Consider the following 21,303-nt stretch of genomic DNA (forward strand, 5'->3'; position numbering starts at 1 on the left):
GGGGCTGTGAGCAGGAGCTGCTGCTCCCTGCAGCCTGGGCTGTGGTGGGCTGTGCTGGCTCCTGCCTTTGCCACAGCACCCAGCAGGTGGCATTGAGGCTGGCACAGTGGTGCATGCCCTGCACGTTGCTGCACACGTGTGCAGGGCCCTGCTGCAGGAGAACTGCTGGCTTCATGAGCTGCTGAGCACCCTCCTGCCTCCGCCAGCTGCTCCCACAGGCAAGTGCTGCTGCTTAAAGGGTTCTGCCACCCCCTACTCCTGCCTCCAGCCCTGCCTGCAGAAGCAAAGGCCCTGCCTTGTCTGTGCCTTTGGGCTGGGAGGTCCCCAACCAGCCCAACCAGCCCCCAACCCACCTGTGTGGTTGGTGGTTTGTGCTGTCTGGCTTAGCTGGGGGTTCCTTTGAGAGCAGCCCACCTCCCCAACTTGCTCATGGGCTTCCTGGGCTGGTTTTTAGCTCTTAGGCAATGAGAAGGGGGGGAGGGGGATAGAGTTGCCCCAGTGGGGTCCCCACTGCCTGCAGAGCAGGGGAATGGCTGGGGACTGGGAGAGGAGATGACTGACAGGGGTAACCAGGGATGAGGGGGATCCCTCTGGCAGGGAAGGAGGGGAGGGAGGATCTCAGCCATCACTGGTGGGGAAGGAGGCAGGATGCAGAGCATCCAGTGAAAGCCAACACCCTCCCCAGCCCCTAATACCATGTGGCTAATGGGGGGATTACAGGATCAAGGGCAGACTGTGGTTTTTCCTTCCTGCAGAGCCCACATCTCTCCCCACCCCTCCCTGGATGAAGGGTCCCTGTGTGCTGTGGGGTCTGAGCCTCCAGCCATGGGGGCTGAGGGCAGGCAGAGTCCCAGCCATGGTGCTTGGCAGCTCTGACAGGCAGAAGTAGGGCAGTGCCACGGATCAGGGCACCGTGCCATTACTGTAGGGCTGGAGTTTGCAGCTCCTGAGCACCCAGCTCTGCAGCCTGGGAGGCACTGGGCCAGGGCTGGAGGCCTGAGCAGAGCTGGGGAAGGCTCCTGCCAGCCCTTCCTGAGCCATCCCTGGCCCTCAGCACAGCTGAGGGGGCACTGAGCACAGGTCTTTGTGCTCCAGAGAACAAGCTGTGGCTGCTGAGCTGTTTGGCTGCTCCTTCTCTGGTGGGTCCCACCAGCCTGGATGAGAGCAAACTGAGGTCTCCCTTGTCCTAAGAGATGCAGGATGCAGGGGGCTCATGGTCCTGACTGTCCACTGATGCTGGGGTGCAGGAGGAGAGCATGGAGCAGGCTGTCCCATGATGCTGGGGAGCATAGGACAGGCTGTCCCCTGATGCTGGGGTGCAGGAGAGCATGGAGCAGGCTGTCCCCTGATGCTGGGGAGCATAGGACAGGCTGTCCCCTGATGCTGGGATGCAGGAGAGCATTGAGCAGGCTGTCCCCTGATGCTGGGGTGCAGGAGAGCATGGAGCAGGCTGTCCCCTGATGCTGGGGAGCATAGGACAGGTTGTCCCCTGATGCTGGGGTGCATTGAGCAGGCTGTCCCCTGATGCTGGGGTGCAGGAGAGCATAGAGCAGCCTGTCCCCTGATGCTGGGGTGCATGGAGCAGACTGTCCCCTGATGCTGGGGTGCATGGAGCAGGCTGTCCCCTGATGCTGGGGTGCATGGAGCAGACTGTCCCCTGATGCTGGGGTGCAGGAGGAGCATGGAGCAGGCTGTCCCCTGATGCTGGGGAGCATAGGACAGGCTGTCCCCTGATGCTGGGATGCAGGAGAGCATTGAGCAGGCTGTCCCCTGATGCTGGGGTGCAGGAGAGCATGGAGCAGGCTGTCCCCTGATGCTGGGGAGCATAGGACAGGCTGTCCCCTGATGCTGGGATGCAGGAGAGCATTGAGCAGGCTGTCCCCTGATGCTGGGGTGCAGGAGAGCATGGAGCAGGCTGTCCCCTGATGCTGGGGAGCATAGGACAGGTTGTCCCCTGATGCTGGGGTGCATTGAGCAGGCTGTCCCCTGATGCTGGGGTGCAGGAGAGCATAGAGCAGCCTGTCCCCTGATGCTGGGGTGCAGGAGGAGCATGGAGCAGGCTGTCCCCTGATGCTGGGGTGCAGGAGGAGCATGGAGCAGGCTGTCCCCTGATGCTGGGGTGCATGGAGCAGACTGTCCCCTGATGCTGGGGTGCATGGAGCAGGCTGTCCCCTGATGCTGGGGTGCATGGAGCAGACTGTCCCCTGATGCTGGGGTGCAGGAGGAGCATGGAGCAGGCTGTCCCCTGATGCTGGGGTACAGGAGAACATTGAGCAGGCTGTCCCCTGATGCTGGGGAGCATAGGACAGGCTGTCCCCTGATGCTGGGGTGCAGGAGAGCATGGAGCAGGCTGTCCCCTGATGCTGGGGTGCAGGAGAGCATGGAGCAGACTGTCCCCTGATGCTGGGGTGCATGGAGCAGACTGTCCCCTGATGCTGGGGTGCAGGAGGGGAAGCACAGCTCCAAGACTGCAGGAATGCATGCAGTGATGGGGGGAAGGGGGGCACTGTGATCCCCCCTCCCCAAGTGCTGCTGTGTGTGTGGGAGACACACAGCACTGTCCCAGCTCCCTCCCCAAGTGACGCCGGAGCGTGTGTGTGTGTGTGTGTGTGTGTGTGTGTGTGTGTGTGTGTTGGGGGGTCGGTGCAGCCCCTCCCCGGTGATGCCGCCGGTGGGGGGGTGGGGGATGGGAGTGGGGGGGCGGTGCGGGGGCGGCAGCAACGAGCCCCCCCCGGCGTGCTCGGTGCCAGCCTGGCGTCACGTGCCGCCCGTGGCCCCCGAGCATGCCCAGCTCCAGCTCCAGCTCCAGCTCCGGCTCCAGCTCCGGCTCCGGCTCCGGCTCCGGCTCCGGCTCCGGCTGCGGCTGCGGCTGCGGCTCCGGCTGGGGCTGGCCGGGAGGATGCTGCGCCCGTAGGCAGCGCGGGGGGGACACCCGGCCGCTGCCCGCCCCGCACGGTGAGTGCCCCCGGCACGGCTGCCTTCCTCCTCCTCCTCCTCCTCCTCCTCCTCCTCCTCCCGGGTGTGTGGGGAGGGGGGCGCGGAGCATCACCCCCAAAACACCCCTCCCCCCCCCCGGGACCCGTGTGCCATGGGGCGGGGGGAGCGAGCTGGGAGCTGTGCAGGGGAGGGGAGGGGGGACACACACGGCCCCGTGCACCAGCCGGGGGGTCGCAGCTCCCTCGGGGTGCCCTGAGCCCCGTGGGCACAGTGGGGTGGGCTGGGGGGGGTCCGCACCGCCTGGCAACCCGGGATTGAGCTTCCCCTGCCGCGTTTTGGGGGGGCCCTGGGGAGCCCCTGAGCTCCCTCCCGAGGTGTTTATGTGCTGTGGGATTAGGGGTGGGGGTCTCCCGGCTTTGGACCCGACTCTGTGCACAGACGGGCAGCGCTGAGGCTTTAGCACAGAGCTCGGCACCCCCAAAACCGCCGTGCTGGTGAGCTGTTGGGGGGAGCTGAGCCCCACATCCCCCAACCCATGGTGCGAGCTGTTGGGGGGAGCTGAGCCCCACATCCCCCAACCCATGGTGCTGGGGCTGGTGCTGAGGTCGCAAAGCAGGGGCTGCGTTGTGATGGATGGAGCCCGAGATGTCTTCTGACACTTCCCAGGGACACAAGCGCTTCCCTGAGCTTCGTGCCTTCCCTTTTGGCTGCTGCTGCTGCCAACCCCCTCTCCTCTCCTCCCTTCTCCTCTCCTCTCCTTTGCAAAGTGCCCAGGGGGGTGCGTGTTGCCTGTGAGATGCTGCGTTGCCCTCCCACCCCCCTGCTCTCTCCTTCCCGCACCGTGTCTGGCGCTGCCGGAGCCGCAGCCGCTGCCCTCGGCGCTCAATCGCAGCTTTGTTGTGCCGCTGCTACATCTGAGGGGAACATCATCCATCACATGATGGGGCACGTTAAATACACCGCGAGTCTATGAAAGCTCAGGGAAAATGGAGCTGGGATGCTCCCCCTCCCCCTCCATGGGAACCCCCAGCCCTGCCGTGCTACCCCTCTGCAGAGGGAGCTCCAGCTTCTCTTTGCAGAGTCTTTGCTGTCTCCTGGGGGCACAGGGTTTAATCTGGCCTCACATCCCACCCAGGGGCTTTCTCCCCTCTCCAAAGGGGCTGCAGAATCCCTCGGTGCAGGGAGGAGGGAGGGATGCTGCAGTGAGGATGTGTGGCAATCCCAAGGGGTGCAGGCCAGGGTGGCATTTGCTTGGGGGAGATATTTTCCAGGCAGCAGAGGCTGTTAGTGGTGCTGGGTGCTGCTCTGCCTGCAGCACCCATTTGGTTTCTCCCACTTGGCCATGGCAGGAGTGGCTGTGGCCCGTTGTGCATCCTGCAGAGCCTCCCTGGAGCTGGGCTCACAGGGTAGGAGCTGGAAGTGCTGCTTCCTGCTCTCAGGATGGCTCCCAGCCATGCACATGCATGTGCACACACACCCTGGGCTCCCTCTGTGTGTGTGTGTGTGTGGCAGCTCTGGTTTCCTCCCCTGAACCCCACTGGCATTCCCTCCTGGGGAAGGAGAGCTCCTGTGCTGGTTCCCCTTGTCCCCTTCACTCTACCAGGAGAGGATGGGGCCTCATCCTGGCAGGAGCAGTGGCTGAGGGCTCCCTGGTCCTGTGGCCCACCCTGAGCCAGCCCCTGGGGAGCCAGAGCCAGGATTAGGTCTCCCAGAGAGGGGGTGGCCGAGGCATTAAAATTCTTGAGCGTCTGCTAAAAATCACATGGTGAGCTCAAAGCCCATCCCCTGTGGCTGCCTCAGCTGCAGCCTGCCTGGGGGGGAGCAGCCCCAGCACCCCCAGCCCATGCTGACAAGCTCAGCACCCACCCCACTGCACTGGGCCACCAGCTCCATCCTGGCTCTGAGCCGCCCCATCACCTTGGCCACCTCTCTAACTGTCCCTCTGTGGGGAGGGGACAGGGGGCAAGGCCAGGCACAGGGCTGTCCCAGGCAAACTCCTGGATGGGGCAGCTCCATGGTGCTGCCAGGCCAGCCCTGGCCTCGCTGCCAACCCTCTTTTCCTGCTGAGTTCCCATAGAAACCGCCGGGAGCAGGCGCCAGGCTGGCAGGAGGGGCAGGAGCAGGCAGCAGGGTGAGCTCCACGCCTGCCACTGCCACCATGCACTTGCTGCACCCAGTGCCAGCCCTTGCCAGGGTGCTGGTGGCTGTGCCCAGCCCAGGCTCCTGCCCAGTGAGGGGAAGGTGCAGCAGCATCACCCTGTGAGGCTGCCATGGCTCGCTGTGCCACGGGAGAGGGGATCTGTGTGTGCCCAGATGGGCAGTGTGGGGCTTAATCCCTGTGGCTGCCTGAACCCTGAGCAGCCAGGCAGAGTCTGGGGTTGTTTTCTGCTCCATCTGTGTCCCTGGGATTCAGCTGGGCTGGGGATTTCTCCTGCCTGCCTTTGCTTGCTGGAAGGGAAAGCAGCTCCTTCCCTGCTCCTCTCTCTCTCTCAGGCATTTGTAGTAGCATCCCCCCCCCCTTCTGTTTTCCTTTGCTGGAAACACGATAATCTGCAGCAGGCAGAAATAGTCCATTGAGGAATGTGCTGTCTCCTCTTTAGCCTCGTTTCTCCCTGGGATCTGGCAGCTCTGCTCCTGCCTGGGGAAGCCCTGCTCAGCCCTGCAGCCCCGTGGCATTGGGAGCCAGGTGCCCTGTGCCCTCTGCAAAAACACCCCTGGCACTGCTGGAGAGGATCCCTCAGCCTGGGCTGATGAGGGGGACAGGGCTGACCTGCAGGGAGAGGGAGGGGGCACACACCCTGTGAGCTCCCCCTGCAGCTCTGCCTGCTCCTTCCAGCATCTGAAGCTGGAGGAAAACCCTAGAGACAGGTTGTTTCTGTGCAGGCAGGTCGGTGCCTTCCTGGTTTCCATCGTGGCTGTGGGTTTATGTCAGTGTTTCCTGGGCAGTGAGAGCAGGAGGAGCTCCCTGGGGAGCAGGGAGGGAGGTTGCTGTGGCTGTGGGATGCAGGGAATCAGGTTGGATGATCCCAGTAGCTGCTTGTGCCCTTAATCTGTGAATTCACCAAAGCTCTTTAATAAAGACTCAAAGTCACCAACTTCTCAATTAAGGGATGAGACAGCTCTTGATCCCTGTTTCTGGGTCAGCTGGAGAAAGGCCATTTAAGACCTGGGCAGTTGCTTTCCTTTGATGTTTCTAAAGGAGGTGACTTTTGAATAACCACCTTGGCAGCATGTGGCTCAGTCACCTCTGAGCCACAACCTGCAGCCTGAGTCCAACCCTGGCAGCTCCTGGGCTGAGCTCTGGAGAAAGTCTCTCTGCTGCTGTCCCTGCAGAGCTTGGGTGCTCGCTGCCACGCTCCATGGGTGATGTCCCACTGCCCTGGGATGCTCTGGGCATCCCACCAGCCTCACAAAGCACTGCTGCACCATGCAAAGTGCAGGGCAGCCTTGCAGTGAGAGCAGGAGCTCCCTGCCCAGCCCTGGCAGACTGTCCCCATGCAGCTGAGGGGGGCTCTGGGAGGTGGGTCAGACCCTCCTGGGCTCAGCACTGGGGCACCGTGCTCCTGGGTGCATGCCCATGGGTGGTCTGCACCCTGCCAGGGCCCTGGATCTCTAGGGTGCTTCTAACCCTCTGTTTACCTCATCAACAGCCACTTGCATGGGTGTTAATTGCAGGAGCTGGCAAGGCACTAATTAGGGGATAATGAGATGGCTTTTGTGTGAGCCTGGCATCGTGTGTACAAACACCCTGTGCTGTGTTGCTGATCCCCCTGTGCCCTGGCTGTGATCCCCCTGCACTGCATCCATCTCCTGGCACCGTTTTGGTGATGCCCCAGTGCTGTGTCTGGGATCCCTCAGTGCCATGTCCTGCTGCCCCCTGCCCCAGAGCTCCAGCCTGGCAGAACTGGTGCCACTCAGGGTTTGCTTCCACCACCCTGTGCCCCCACAGCACCAGGGCTCAGAGCAGCTGCTCCTCTGCTCATTGAAAGGAGTTCTCAGCCCTGCTCTGTGGGACTGGGGTGGCAGCTGGGAGTCCCACTGGTGATGAAGTGGCTGCAGGAGCCTTCCCAAGCACAGCCCTTTGTTCTCAGAGCAGGGAGGCAGGATCTGGCTGCACCATCCATTCCCACCAGCTCCCCTCACCAGGTACCAGCCCTCCCCATCCTCACAGTGTCCCCAGCCCCTGAGGGACTGGGATTGGGCACTGGGGCTTGTCCCCCATGGCTTGCTGAGTGGCCAAGCAGAGAGCATCCTCCTCCTGCTCCTGCATCCATCATCCTCCTGCTGCTGACAGGGCCCTGTGTGTCTGCTGAGCAGCAAGAGGCTGGTTTCCCTCTGCTCCTGCATGCAGTTGCTGGGGTGTCAGGGCCAGTGCTTGACTCTGAGCTTTCCCTCCAGGACCAGAGCTCAGTGCCAGCCGAGCCTGGAGCCTCGTGGCCACCCCAGCACCGTGTTGGCACGTGGCTGCCAGTGGCCTGTCACCAGCACAGGCTCTGCTGGGCTCAGCTGGGGCTGGGCTGAGCTGGAGCTGCCTCTGTAAGCAGGGCAGGAGTGTCAGTCCTGTGACAGGCTCCTGTCCCTGTCTGGCTCCTGACAGAACAGCCAGGACCAGTCTGGCAGCACCTCCCAGCCCTGCTCAGCCGGTTCTGCCCCGTGCTCAGCGCTCCCCGCGCTCATGCAGGGGGTGACAGGCTCAGCCCCGGGCTCAGCACCATGGGGGGTGATGCTGAGTGCTGCCTGAGGGTGAGGGGGGTTTGTTCCTGCAGTCAGACCCAGCTCAGGGTAGGAGAACAGCTCCCAGCCCCTTGGCATTGCCCCCTGCTCCGGGACGGGAGGGTTTGGAGGGACCTGACCGAGATGGGAGAGCTGGGACCCTCTGTGGTGGGTGGTGTGGTGCCAGTGGTGTGGTGGGCAAGGGCTAATCACAGGTTTCTAAGGGCTGTGTTGGCACAGGAGGGGATGAGCCTGGCTGCAGCCTGGCATGGGCTTGGCACAGCCGCTCGCTTGTGCCAGGGGCTCAGCTCAGCCCTCCCCTCCATCCCTGCCCCTCTCCGTGGTTAAGGGAGGTGAATTCCCCCCCAAGCTCTGCAGGGGTTTCCTTCCAGACAGTTAAATGGGGTGGTGTGGGGGTTGTGTGTTCCTCAGGGCTTGGCAGCCAGATGCAGGATGAGGCCAGACACAACGTTCCCTGTTTCCAGCCCTGCTGGAGGGAGCAGCTCACACAGCTTTAGCATCCCGGAGGAGGTGGCTCAGCTCCCACTCCAGGCTCCTCCTCTCCTTTTTCACCCCCATCCTCATGGTCCCTGCAGTCACCATCCCTTGTCACTTGTCCCCCAGGCTGCCTCTTGTGTCCCAGGGCCAGGACACACACCCTCAGCCCTGCAAGCCCTGGCAGGGGCTCAGCTCTGCTCCTCCTTGCAGGGGGATACTCAGGGGTCCCCCAAAGCCCCAGCCCTCATCCATCTGCTTCATGCACTGAAAGGAATTTTCTAGCCTTTATTCTTCCAGAGCATTTGAAAATGCAATTGCACCCTCAGGGCCTGGAAAGCCAGAGCAGATCAGGAGATACAAATCTGCTGCCTGGTTATTGTAAAGGCAGTTGCAGGGTGCTGGGGAGGGTGGGCAGGGTAGGATGCAACTCACCTGCCCCCACCTTCCTGTCCTGACTTCTCTGGGGCTGTTGGAGTGTGGGATTTCTTCTCCTTCCTCTTTTTCCCCCCTCCTCCTTGTTGGAAGTGCCTGTTCTGTGAATGTGCAAAGGCAGTGACCTTTCTTGGGGCTGCCTGGAGCTGCAGCTCTGGCTGCCTGCTGCTCTCCCCCTTGTCAGGGAGATGAAGCTTTCAAGAGCTATGTGTAAACTCCAGAGCCTCTGGGCTCCAACACTCAGTTACAATCACAGTGATGAGTTCCCAGAGGGGTAGAAAGAGCTTGTTTCCCATCTCTCTCTGTGTTCCTGGAGATGCCAGGCCCTTCAGCAGCCACCAGAGCTGCTGCTTCACATCCTGTCCCTTGCCCATCCCTGCAGTCTGTTGCTGCTGTCACCTTGTCCCTGCTGCCATCACAGCTGGTAGAACATCCCTCACCGTGTCCCTGAGGCTCCCTGGCAGTGGGCAGCCTGGGATGGATGGGGCAGAGCTCTGGGTGCTGCTGGGAAGGGTCTGGCTGTCCCCTTCTCTGGTGTCCTTGGGCACAGTGATAGAGGCAGTGGCCTCTCCAGGCTGCAGCCCACTGCAGATAAGGGCTGTGCTGGCTGGGAGCTGACAGGAGTGTTATTGATGTGGTTAAAGTTCACCTGCTCTTAGAAGCTCTCAGGGGGGTTTGGGGTGGCCAAGGTGGCAGGATGGCCCCAGTCCAGGGGTCACCAGAGCTCTGGTCCTGCTGGGAATGAGCTTCTGGGGCGGCTGCAGCTCCCAGGAGGATGCTCATGGGCAGCAGAGCAACACAGACCCCAGCTCCCAGTCCTGGGGGATCAGGGCCCTGCAGCTGGGTTGAGGTTGGGGAGGGTGCTGGGCTGGGGCTGGTGGGCTCCTCACTGAGGCAGAGCCACTGCCAGGGATTTAGGGGCTGGGGCTGGGTCAGTACCTCTGGGGACAGGCTGGGCAGAGGCTGGGAGCAGGATGCTCAATCACAAGTGGGGAAACTGAGGCACGGAGCCAGCCCAGTGGGGATGTGAGCCCGTGACCTCTGTCAGGTCAGGTCCCTCCCTCTGACGTGTCCTCAGGTTCCCTGGGGGGGTGTGTGTCCCTGTGCACTACCTGGCACTCAGTCCCATTTCCTGATCAGGGTTTGGGTGTTGCCATCCTTCTAACGAGCCTGTAATTGCTCTGTAATGAGGGAACAACCCTGTGGTGGGGCTGCACTTCCTAAGGCTTCCCCCACCCCCTCCAGCATGGCACCCCCAGCCTTCTGCCAGGGTGCTGGGCTGGGTGAGTGCCTGCCATGGGATCAGTGCCTGCCACATGCCTCCTGAGATGGGGACAGGGGGATCAGATAGAGGGGTCTCCTCTGCACTTGTCCCCCTTCCCACTCTGCTCCTCCCCAGTGGCAACTGGGAGCACTGGGACGTGGCACGTGCCCACCCCAGCCTTTCCCTCCCTCCTGGCACCTGCCCCACTGCCCCCAGGACCCTTTGGGGTTCTCCTCTCCCTCATCCTCACTGGCACAGCCACAGACTGACAGAGCCCAGCTTGCCCAGCCTGTGGCCACCCCACATTGCCCCCAGGGAAGGGCCACCCCATGCTGACCCCATGTCCCCCCCCAGTGCCCTGGGGAGGGGGGAGAAGGGGGCTGCTCCTTTCCCTTGGGGCTGTTTGAACTCCTGGAATGGAGAGTGCTGGGTATTTATAGCCTGGCACTGCTGCTGGGAGGCAAACAAGCCTGGAGAGGGAGGTGTTTGGCTCTCTCTGGTTTTCTTTCTCCAGTTCTTCCTATTTTAAAGGCCAGGCTGGCTCTGCCCTGGGGGGGCTGCCCACGCCCTGGCAGATCCCATGGAGAGTCCCTGGCAATGGGCACCAGTGTGCCAGTCCCCCCATTGCTCCCCCCTCCCTGTGCCCTGGGTTGTGTGGGAGGTTTGTGAGGGCTGGGGCTGGAGGAGCATCAGGAGAGAGCTCCAGAGGCTGAGGGGAGATGTGATGAGTCTCTGACACTCCCTGCCAGGAGGCTGCAGGGAGCTGGGGTCGGGCTCTGCTCCCCAGCAATGAATGACAGGACAAGAGGCAATGGGCTGCAGTTGGCCCAGGGGAGGTTGAGGCTGGAGCTGAGGCAGAACTGTTTCCCTGAGAGGGGTGTGAGCCCCTGTGCCAGGCTGCCCAGGGAGCTGGGGCAGTGCCCAGCCCTGGAGGGATCCCAAAGCCCTGGAGCTGAGGTGCTGAGGGGTCAGTGGTGCTGGGCAGGGTGAGGGCAGGGCTGGGGCTGCAGCAGCTTCAGGGGCTTTACCAACCAACCCCATTCCCTGCTTCTATCTTTTGGGGTGGCTCCAAGAGCTGCTCCCCCCTCCTGGGGTGGATTTGCATCCTGCTGCCCTGGGCTGTGGCTCTGGCACAGGGGGGGATGCTCAGCCCTGGGGTCCCAGCAGCACTGGCAGGGCTGATGCAGCGAGGAGGAGGAGGAATCACCCAAGGCAGGCTCAGGTGCATCTGGCAGCCTGGGCTAAAGTCCACGTGCCCCACACTCGTCCTGCTGTGGGTTTGTTTTCCTCAGCAGCATCTCTCCTTTCAGCTTGGCTGAGCAGCCATGATTAGCAATTCCAGTTTTTATTGCTTGCCTAATGCTGGGAGCTGCTGGGAGCTGCTGGGAGCTGCTGTGTGTTCCTGCTCCCTCCCATCACACCCCCCCTCCCCAGCCTTTGCTGCCAGGTTTCCTCACACAAATTGTTTGCTCTGCTGTCAGGTTTTTGCTTGGTTCTTTCATTTCTTACTGGTTTTCCCCTCTGCCTTGGGAAGGAAAGAGAGGGAAAAGAGGTGGATTGGCTGAAGGAGCAGAGGGCTGGGTGTGAATAGGATGAATCCCCTACCAGCCCTCCAAGGGAGAGGTTGTGTGTGTGCTGGGGGGGTGTGTGGGTGCTGTTTGGGGGTGCAGCACCCCTCAGCCTTGGGGCAAAGCACAGGAGGAAGGGCTTGTGATGGGAATGAGGTTGCACATGGGGCTTTATCTTATCCCTGGGCTTATCACCAGACATGCTTGTGCTGCAGATAAGCAGGACCTTGGGTTCAGGCACAGGCTGGGGAATGGGGCCAAGGGGTGGGGGGGAGTGATGTGATGCTCTGAGTCCTGGGTGGGCAACACTGTAGGGGCTGAGTCCCCTTCCTCAGGGCTGGGGTCACCCCTCTGGGGTCCTGCCATGGCTCAGCTCAGCACCCCCCCCCCAACACTTCAGTGCCTGGGGACATCAGGTCAGGTTTGTCCCTGCCCCTTCTTGAAGCAAAAGAAAGTGCAACCCCCTGTGTTTTTAGGGGAGATGACCATGAGCTCATCCCCAGTGTAAGTGGGGTATTCCAAATAGCTGAGCAGCAGTTCCCAGCTTCTCCCCCCAGCCCCCAAAATCTCAGTCTGTGGCAGCAGGAGCCCCAGAGCTTGCTGGTGGGCTCAGCTCCACTCCCAGGGCATTCAGGGTTTGCTGGAAGGGAATGATTTAGGGTGCTCATAGCCCATGTTGGTGAGCCCCAGAGGAAGGAGATGGGCAAGCCTTTGTGTGAAGTGCTGCCAGGGGTCAGGGCTGCTGCAGCCCTGGAGGGGGATGGCTCAGTGGGGCAGGAGGCTCAAAGTCCCTTTGGGGTTGCCCTGGGGAAGAAATCCCTTCCTGAGGCCACCTCACACCCCCTGGGATGAGGAGCCCAGTCTGGGCTCTCCCAAGGCAAATTTGCTCTTCCCAAGTTCTTTTGCAGGGTGCTGGGGGGTCAGGGTGGTCCCACCCTCGGTGGTGTTTGCAGTGGGGGCTGCAGGGGCCGTGCCCTGGCAGGGGCTGGCTGCCAGAGGGTGCCCCAGGAGGCAGGTTTAGGGGTTGCCATGGCTCCTGCTCTTCCTCCCAGCGAGGAGTGAGGCAGGTGGCTGTGTGCTGGCTGCAGCCTGGTGCTCCCAAGCAGCCTGTTGTTGTTTGTGCAGAGCCCGGCAGCGCCCCAGGGCCGCTTGTGCAACCGGGGCAGGGAGTTGGCTCAGAGCAGCCCAGGGCTCAGAGCACCCCAGCTGGAAACTCCTCAGCCAGATCCAGCCCTGCCAAGGCAAGGCAGCTCAGAAAAGAACCCCCATCATCCATGAGCTGCCCCATCTCAGGCTCCTCGCCATAGGGATGCCACAGATGTGCCCACCCAGGCTCTCTCTGTGTTACCCACAGTGGGCAAAGAGGTTTTGGGAGCTCTCATTGCTGTGGGCAGTGCCCTGTGGCTCTGAGCAGGGCAGCCCCACGGGCTGGAGCTGGGGTGAAGCAAACAGCCGTGCCCACAGCCCAGCCTGGCCCTCGCTGTGTGGCTGCCCTGCTCTGGGCTGCAGGTGAGCCCAGGGAGAACAGGGCAGGGGGTTGGGTTCTGAAGGGTTTCCTTGTGTTGGAGGAAGTGTGGCTGGCACCAGGACGTCCCTTGGGGTGGCTGTGGCTCACCCTGGCAAGGCAGAGGGGCTCAGCCATGGGCACGGCTGATGGGCACCCACTGCTCTGGGTCATGCAGGTGGGAGAGGGACCAACGTGCCTCATGGCCACAGGCACCCCACCAGCAGCTCCAGCGTGGCACTGAGTCCTCCCAGCCTGCTGTGTGAGGTGGCACATGCACCACTTGTTGCGTTTAACACCCAGGCAGGGGGGTGCCCAGCCAATGCCCACCCAGCACGCAGCCTGCTGAGCTCCAAGGGGGTGAAAATCCACCTGCAGCACAACCCAAACCAGCAGCAGGGCTTCACCTGGAGCCAGCAGCAGCGTGTTGGGGGCAGAACTGGTGTCGGGAGGTGCTGGGGCAGCGGTGGGCAGCGGCTGGGCAGCGCGGCCGGTGCCAGGGGAGGGCTGGCGAGTGCATGGCGTGGCTGGGAGCAGAAGGAGGGGCACGGAGAGGCAGCACACACGGGCAGGGGGGTGTGTACAGCTCCTGCTTATAGAGCAAAGAGCCAACCTCCAGTCTCAGGTTTCAGCCTTTGCTTATCTGCAGCCCCGTCCCTGTCGCTGCCACGCACCGGGAGCTGAGCCCGCGGCTTCTCCCCCTTGGCACAAGTGCCAAAGGGCTGCCCTGAGCCTTGGCACCGAGCTCAGCGCCCTCCCCACGGCCAGCAGGTAGGCTGTGCTGGCTCTGGGGGGCAGGAGGGGGTCAAAGGGGGATGGAGGGAGAGCTCCCCCCCCGGCTGGAGCTGCTGGAGGGGTTTGTGCTGGGCAGGGGGTGAGCTGGGCTTTGCAGAGCTGCTGCCAGGGCAGGGGCTGGCTGGGGATGGCAGCTCTGGGTGTCAGCACTGGGGAGCACGTTGGTGCTGGGCACAGGCATGGGCACAGGGCACGGGAAAGCCTGGCTGTGCTCTCCCAGGGGTTAAACTGCTTGCTGGGAGCTAAATGGAAGGTGTGGCAGCACGATAAGGCTGGCAGGGCTGGGAGTGGGGCAGAGGCACCCCGGTGCATACACAAAGCTCTGCTTGCAGCCAGGATGAAGGGTGGGATCCTGCCCACCCAACGTTGGTAGCTGTGCCCATGCCCTGTGCTGTGGGCTGGCTCTGGAGCCTGGGGGAGCTGCCAGCCCTGGGGGGTAATGGTGTCATCTGGCTGCTTGAAATCACCTCTCCTCCTTGGGGAGAGACCCAGCTGCCTCCCCTGCTTTGTTCTGGTTGAAGGGCTGCTTTGAAAGAGGCTTTTCTGAAGCAACTCTCTGCTGTACCCTCTGCTATACCCTCTGCTATACCCTGCTGTACCCTCTGCTGTACCCTCTGCTCTACCCTGCTATACCCTCTGCTATACCCTGCTGTACCCTGCTGTACCCTCTGCTATACCCTCTGCTATACCCTGCTGTACCCTCTGCTGTACCCTCTGCTGTACCCTCTGCTATACCCTCTGCTGTGCCCTGCTATACCCTCTTCTGTACCCTCTGCTATACCCTGCTGTACCCTCTGCTATACCCTCTGCTGTACCCTCTGCTATACCCTCTGCTGTACCCTGCTATACCCTGCTGTACCCTCTGCTGTACCCTGCTATTCCTCCCTCTGCTTTCCCAAAAGCCAGGCAAAGCTCCTTCCTCCCCAGTCCCTCCATCTGAGCTGAGGGGAGTCGGTGCCACCACCCTGCAAGTGCTGGAGGATGCTGTGGCACAGGGCAGAGGTGGGTGCCACAGCCCCTGCTCAGCAGCTGGCAGCTGTGTGGCTGTTGTAGGTGGTCTCTGATCTGCAGTGTGGCATGGCTGTGGTTTCCATGCCATAGCTCTCAGCCATCTGTAGGCAGGGCAGTGGGTTTGTAGCTGAGCCTGATCCTGGCACTGCCCTGCTCCTTCATCACTTATTGCTCCAGCAATGATGGGTGAAGAACCCAGCTCCATTCATGAGCTCCATTCCCTCCCTCCTCCCCTCAGCCTGTGCCTCATCCCAAGTGCCACAGGGCCACCAATTAATTCTGTCACAAGGAGGGACCTCTGTCAGCTTCTGGTGGCTTGCAGTGTAGCACAGAGCTGGGATGGCCCCACAGGGTGCCTGCTGGGCTTGGGAGACATGTGGGGAGGGTGAATGCACCAGGGCAGGACAGGGGCATGGCTGGCTTTGTCCCACCTTAGTGGTTTCCCCAGGAGTGGAGGTTTGTGATCACATTCCCTTGTCCACTCCCTGGATTCCCAGTGACTTCTGGGCTGGGGACACTGGTGTCTGTGCATATGGAGCATCCTCCCCTGACCCAAACCCACAGGTGAAGGGATCTCCCACCTCTCCGGTGCCCAACTGCTCTTCCCACGTGGCTCAGCCCATCTCTGCCCTCTGGAAGCTCAGCACAACCCTCCAGCTCTTCCCAGCGTGGAGCAAACTGGTTCCCTGTGGAGTGCAGCCCCTGTGCTGGTTCCCCTTGAGTAACCCCACGGTGTCCCTGGCCCTGGCTGCCGGGAGCATCCTCAGGGGCACGCCGAGGGCTGCAAAGGGCTCATCTCAGCTACAAAGGCCCTCAGCAGCCTGGGACTGGCCCTGCTCCAGCACCAGCAACTCCAGTCCCACCAGCTTCCCTCCCCAGGCACGGCTGGAGCCAGAGGGAGCCTGGGGGCCGCATCCTGCGCCGGGGCAGAGGGAGGGCAGAGGCAGCTGGGGCACAGGAGGGGAAGCTGGCAACAGGCTCACTTGCAGATGGGCTTTCTGGGAAGTGGAGAAGCCTGGAATTGTCCTGGTTTCCAATTGGAAACACCCACCCCAGTGACTTAAACCTTTCATTCAGGGGAAGAGCTGGTTGTGCTGAGCCACCACCGAGCTCCTCAGCCCATGGCCCTGGCAGCAGGGCAGAGCTGGCTCTGGGGAGGGGGATGAGGACTCTTGGGTGGCACAGGGCTGTGCCCCTCTCCCCACCATTCACCATCCTTGGAGATGTTTCAGAGACACAGAGCTGAGGTGCTGAGGGCAATGGGTTGGTGCTGGGCTGGGCAGGGGGAAGGGAGGGCTGGGACTGCTTCAAAGGGCTTTGCCAACCCAAATGGTCCCAAATGGCTTTGCAGTGCCCTGGGAGGCTCAGAGGGTCGGGTGTGCTGGGTGCAGGGGGTTTGCAGCTCCTCCTGCTCCTCCCTCAGCACCTTTCTTGCCTTTCCCCCACTGCTGTTGGCTTCCTGCACTAATTAGGGCACAACTGGGAAGCTGGGGACAACCAGTGATTCACTGGGCAGCTGTACCTGACTGGCCCAGCCCCAGCCCTGTCACACCAGGGTGTGGAGGGCAATAAAATCGGGGCTGTCCCATCCCAGGGCAGTGAGGGAGTTGTGCTGGTGCTAATGACTGGGCTGAGCAATCACTGGGAAGAGGCTAATGGCTGGAGAGAGGAAGCACTTGCAGATAGCCAAGCTCTTAGTGGCTATTAATAGGAAGCAAATGACATCCAGGCTGTGCCCCAGGATGGATGGGCTGGAGACAGGAGCTGCCAGATGCTCTGAGGCCACAGGGAGCACCTGGATCCTGATGCAGAGCTCAGCAAAGGGGCCCAGTGCCTTGGTCAGCTGCAGCTTCCAGAAGGGTTGGGATTGAGTGCAGAGAGCCCTGACACTGAGTTTGTTTAACCTGGAGAAGAGGAGGCTGAGGGGAGACAGGAGCACTCTGCAACTCCCTGGTAGGGGTTATAGTGAGCTGGGGTTGGGCTCTGCTCCCCAGCAATGAATGACAGGACAAGAGGCAATGAGCTGCAGTTGGCCCAGGGGAGGCTGAGGCTGGAGCTGAGGCAGAACTGTTTCCCTGAGAGGGGTGTGAGCCCCTGTGCCAGGCTGCCCAGGGAGCTGGGGGAGTGCCCAGCCCTGGAGGGATCCCAAAGGCGTGGGGTGAGGTGCTGAGGGGTCAGTGCTGGGCTGGGCAGGGTGAGGGGAGAGCTGGGACTGCAGCAGCTTCCAAAACGATCCAGTCTATGATTCTGGCATTTTCTCTGCCCCTACAGATCCCTTCTGGCTGTGTCAGCTCAGCACAGGGCTCTGGGGGTCAGCTGCAGTCCCCCCTCCCCAGGGATGCCCTGTGCCAGGGTGGCACCGCTGTCAGGGGCAGAGGCAAGCTGGGCAGAGGCAGCAGATCCCAAGCCTGTGTCTGGGGTTGGAGTGGGGGGCTGTGCCTGTTTGGTTTGGTCTGTTTGCTTAAGAACAAACCTCCTGGTTGGGGGAACCTTTGGTTCCCACTCTGCTTGTACACAGTGCTCTGGGCACGTGCTGTGGGCGCTGGGGCCGGGACAGGGGCATCTGTGGTGCCAGGCTTGGCTCCTGCCCACAGCAGTTCCTTGCCACTGTGGCTCTTCCAAGGCACTCAGGAGTGTTTTTGGCTGCCCCACACATGGAAATCACAAGGGCTGCTCTCTGGGGCCATGGGATATGCTGCAGGTGGCTGCAGGGTCAGAGAGCCTGGTGCAGCCCTGCACTGCCTGGCCCTGGCCTTGGGAGCTGTTTGATGCAATGCACTTGCACAAGGAAGACTCGTGTGCTGTTGCATCACAGCTCTGTTACAAGCTGTTCTGAGGCCTGCAAAGGTACAGGATCAGGTCTAAAAATGGAGAGTTTCCCCATCCACCTCCATCACACCCATGCTGATGGAAGGGAAGCGTGGCATTGCGTGAGGAAGGCAACTGGGGCGGGAGGCACTGCTGGGGGAGTGACAGGCTGCCCACAATGACAACCTGCCAGCTGGGCATGGGAGGCAGAGCTGAGCTGCTCCCCATGGGCACATGTGGCCAGGCTGGGCCATTGTGGCCATCAAACCTGGGATGCACGAGCTGCTTTGCAGAGACCCTGGAGAAGAGGAGGCTGAGGGGAGACAGGAGCACTCTGCAACTCCCTGATAGGGGGATATAGGGAGCTGGGGGTCGGGCTCTGCTCCCCAGCAATGAATGACAGGACAAGAGGCAATGGGCTGCAGGTGCCCCAGGGGAGGTTGAGGCTGGAGCTGAGGCAGAACTGTTTCCCTGAGAGGGGTGTGAGCCCCTGTGCCAGGCTGCCCAGGGAGCTGGGGGAGTGCCCAGCCCTGGAGGGATCCCAAAGCTGTGGAGCTGAGGTGCTGAGGGGTCAGTGCTGGGCTGGGCAGGGTGAGGGCAGGGCTGGGACTGCAGCAGCTTCAGGGGCTTTGCCAACTGTAATGATTCCCTGGTTCTGTGCCCTGAGTGTGCTGCAGCATCCCCAGCCTGGCACTGGGCAGGTGAGGGGCTCAGGTGAGGGGCTCAGGTGAGGGGCTCATGTGAGGAGCTCAGGTGAGGAGCTCATGTGAGGGGCTCAGGTGAGGGGCTCAGGTGAGGAGCTCAGGTGAGGAGCTCAGGTGGGGAGCTGGGTGCTGTGGGTGCTGAGCCGGCTATGCCAGGAATGTGCCGAATGCGTCGGGACTTGCCTGCGGGAGGTCGGGGCTCAGAGCAGCTGATGAGTCACTTGGAGGCTGGTTCATGAGCTGGGGCAGAGCCAGAGCTGCCACAAGCCCCTCAACCCAGCCCCTGCCCGACCTTCAGCTACCTTGGGCATCGCTGTGCCAGGCTCCCAGGCATGGGCAGAGCATCGTGTGGTGCTGAGGGTTCCATCCCCATGGCTTCCATCCCTGTGCTCACACCCCTTGGCTAAAGGCAGAGGAAAGGGGTGATTTAGACAAAACCAATCAAGAAGCTCTGCAGGGAGCTGGGCACATGCTGCCCTGGCTGCTGGAGCCCAGGCTGGGGCTCACCCAGCTCACTGAGCCCGAGGGCTCTGAGGGGTCCTGGTGCAGGAATCCTGCCCAGCAGTGTGGCTGCCTGTACCCCACAGAGAGCTGTGCTGGGGGCTCACTGCTCCCCACACCCCCTCTCCTGGAGCTGCCTGCAGCATGCACCGAGCCCCAGCCAGGGCTGCTGCAAGGAAATCCCTCCCTGCTGTCACCATTTCACCTGCTCCTTCCCAGCTGGGACACTGTTCACCCTCCCACCCCCTGAGCTGCAGCTGAGAGCAGCCATGGAGCAGCTCTAAAGCAGCTCCCCCTGTGCTTCTGCCAGTGCAAGGAGAGGTGGGGTTACCCATGCAGGGCACTGGTGACTGGGGGGTGCTTGGGCTTTGCTTGGGGATGTGCCCCAGCCATGGTTTGTTGTTTGCTAGAGCTGGGAAGCCGTGAGCTTCATGGGCAGGGGGATGCAGGAGGGTTGTTCTGTTCACCAGGAGCTGCAGCTTTGGAGAGGGGGAAGAAAAGCAGCATTGAGGGAAAGTTTTGTCCTTGAGTTGTTGCTTTTATTCCCTTCTCTTGTTCCTCACCTTTAGCAAAAGGCAAGAGGAGGTTTAGAGGGTATTTCTTTGCTGTTTACCCTGAGAGAAAACAGACTGTTCTCCCTGCCTGGCTCTTCTGGGGGGTCTGGGGGAGCTTCCCCAGCCCTGAGCTGCTGTTTGGAGCCCTGAAGCTCAGCACCAGGAGCAGGGGAATGCTTAATTTCAGCACTCTGCACCAGAGCATCGCTGCTCCTGCCCTGTGGGGAAGGGACAATGCAAACCCTGTGCCCATATGCAAAGGGACTGTGCAGGTCACCAGGAGCTGAGCTGAGCCGTGGTGGCTCATTTGGGCTGCTGTGGCTGTGTTTATTTACAGCCCATTCCCAGCCTTGGGGTGTGTTGGACGTGTTTTTTTTAGCCATTTGATGATGTTCTCTCATGATTCAAACCATCCCCACAGCAGCTCTCAGCTCCCCAGCCCGTGCAGGGTGGTGCCGTGCAGATGTTTGTCCAAGGCTGGCTCGGAGCTGCTGCAGCCTGGACGCTCCTGGGGCTGCTCCTGGGGCTGCTCCTGGGGCTGGAGGAGCTGCAAATCGCTGCTTGTCGCTGTCTGGAGGCTGGACAGAGCTGCAGTGATGATGGGATGTCGTGGGCTGTGTGTGAGTACCTCCAGAGCCATGGGAGCTCGGGTGGGGAGAGCAGCACAGCTCCTTCTGTGCCCCAGAGGCTGCTCGGGGCTGGCCAAGCTGGTCCCTGCATGGGGTGCTCCTGGGGGGCTGGTGGCACTGGCTGGGCTTAGGGCCAGGGAGGATCAGGGTCTGCTCTCCAGGTGCTGTTGTGCCCTGGAGCTGGGCATGGGTAGAGCCCTGGCTCCTGGTGATGATGTAGCTGGAGGTTAATCATTCAACCCCTTTGCAGGTTGGGTAACAGCCTGTGGAGGGGAGGAAGGGGGGTGGCAGGGACATCTGTCCATCTGCTTCCCAGACCTGAGACACAGCAGCAGCCCCTGCAGCCCTCCTCCAGCCCTGCCTGCCTGTGTCCCCTCTCCATGGGGATGCATGGGGATGCCATCCAGCCAGTCCCAGGGGTACCAGGGTGTGCGTGGGAACCCCTGGCATGGGGGCACTGGCAGCACCTTGTGCCTGCTGAGCAGCAGGCTCAGGAGCTGAGCTGGCCCCTGGCATGGCTGAGGGAGCCAAGAGCTGTGGCAGGGTTGTAAACACACTCAGATAAAGTTACAGCCATTGATGTTCCCTGGAAAGGCTTCACTGAGGGAGAGCTGGGGGACCCCTGAGCTGAGAGGTCCTGTTCCCTCAGCCAGGAGGGGATGGATGTGCCCCCCACCTCTGTGGGTGGTAGGGGGGAGCAGCCCCTGCCCCACTGCACTGCCCCACTCCTAGGGGGCAGAGGGCTTTGGGGCTCAGCCCCCCAGCATGGGTGAGGACTTCCCATGGCTGCAGTGTGGGGCTCAGCTGGATGCAGAGGCAGGATACGGCCCTCAGGGCTGCTCCCAGGCTCTGTGCATGGGGCCAGGATGCTGAGGGAAGGGCTGTGGGTCCATGAGGGGTGCAGAGCCCCTCAGATGCCCCTTTGCATCCCTGGTTGCTGGGGCTGCAGCCACCAGCCGTGCCAGGGGGGGGTTCAGGGCGCTGTGGGTGCGAGCAAAGGGCGCCTTGCCCTGCTCCTCCCGCAGCAGCGCGGTGCCGACGGGGTTAAGGCTGCCGGCAGCTGCCGTGCCTGTTAATGATTGATATCAACCACGGGCTCCATTGGCTTGGGAGGAAATCATCTGCCCTGGCTGAGGCTGAGAGAGCCACAGAGGGAGCCACAGAGAGAGAGACACACACACAGAGAGCGCCACGGGGCTGGGCAGCGGCGTGACGGGCGCAGGGTGAGTGAGCCGGTGTGTGGCTGTGGCACAGAACCCAGCCATGGCACACGTGGGCTATTGTCTGGGGCTGGTGCCTGGCAGTGGCTCAGGGTGGCCAGGGACCTGAGGGTGGCCAGGGATGGCCAGTGTGGCGATGGGATGCAGCTGGAGATGTGCCAGGGG

At 62.0% G+C, this 21,303-nt stretch overlaps 1 protein-coding gene across 8 annotated transcripts in view; it reads left to right on the forward strand.

Annotated features, from left to right (window-relative positions):
• The first annotated feature begins 2,922 nt into the window (after nt 1-2,922).
• The window catches only part of PLEKHA6 (pleckstrin homology domain containing A6), a 47,633-nt gene continuing 29,252 nt past the window's right edge, over nt 2,923-21,303 (forward strand). For 4 of the 8 annotated variants that reach the window (XM_062013444.1, XM_062013443.1, XM_062013445.1 and 1 more), the window contains exon 1: nt 19,874-19,909. The gene's annotated coding sequence lies outside the window, so the exon portion shown is untranslated. Of the gene's footprint in view, nt 2,956-13,604; nt 13,688-19,873; nt 19,910-21,100; nt 21,142-21,303 lie in introns of those variants that run through there. The other 4 variants (XM_062013447.1, XM_062013450.1, XM_062013449.1 and 1 more) reach the window with 3 other exon arrangements.

The sequence above is a fragment of the Colius striatus genome, chromosome 22, assembly GCF_028858725.1.
Source record: "Colius striatus isolate bColStr4 chromosome 22, bColStr4.1.hap1, whole genome shotgun sequence".
Taxonomy (NCBI): Eukaryota; Metazoa; Chordata; class Aves; order Coliiformes; family Coliidae; genus Colius; species Colius striatus.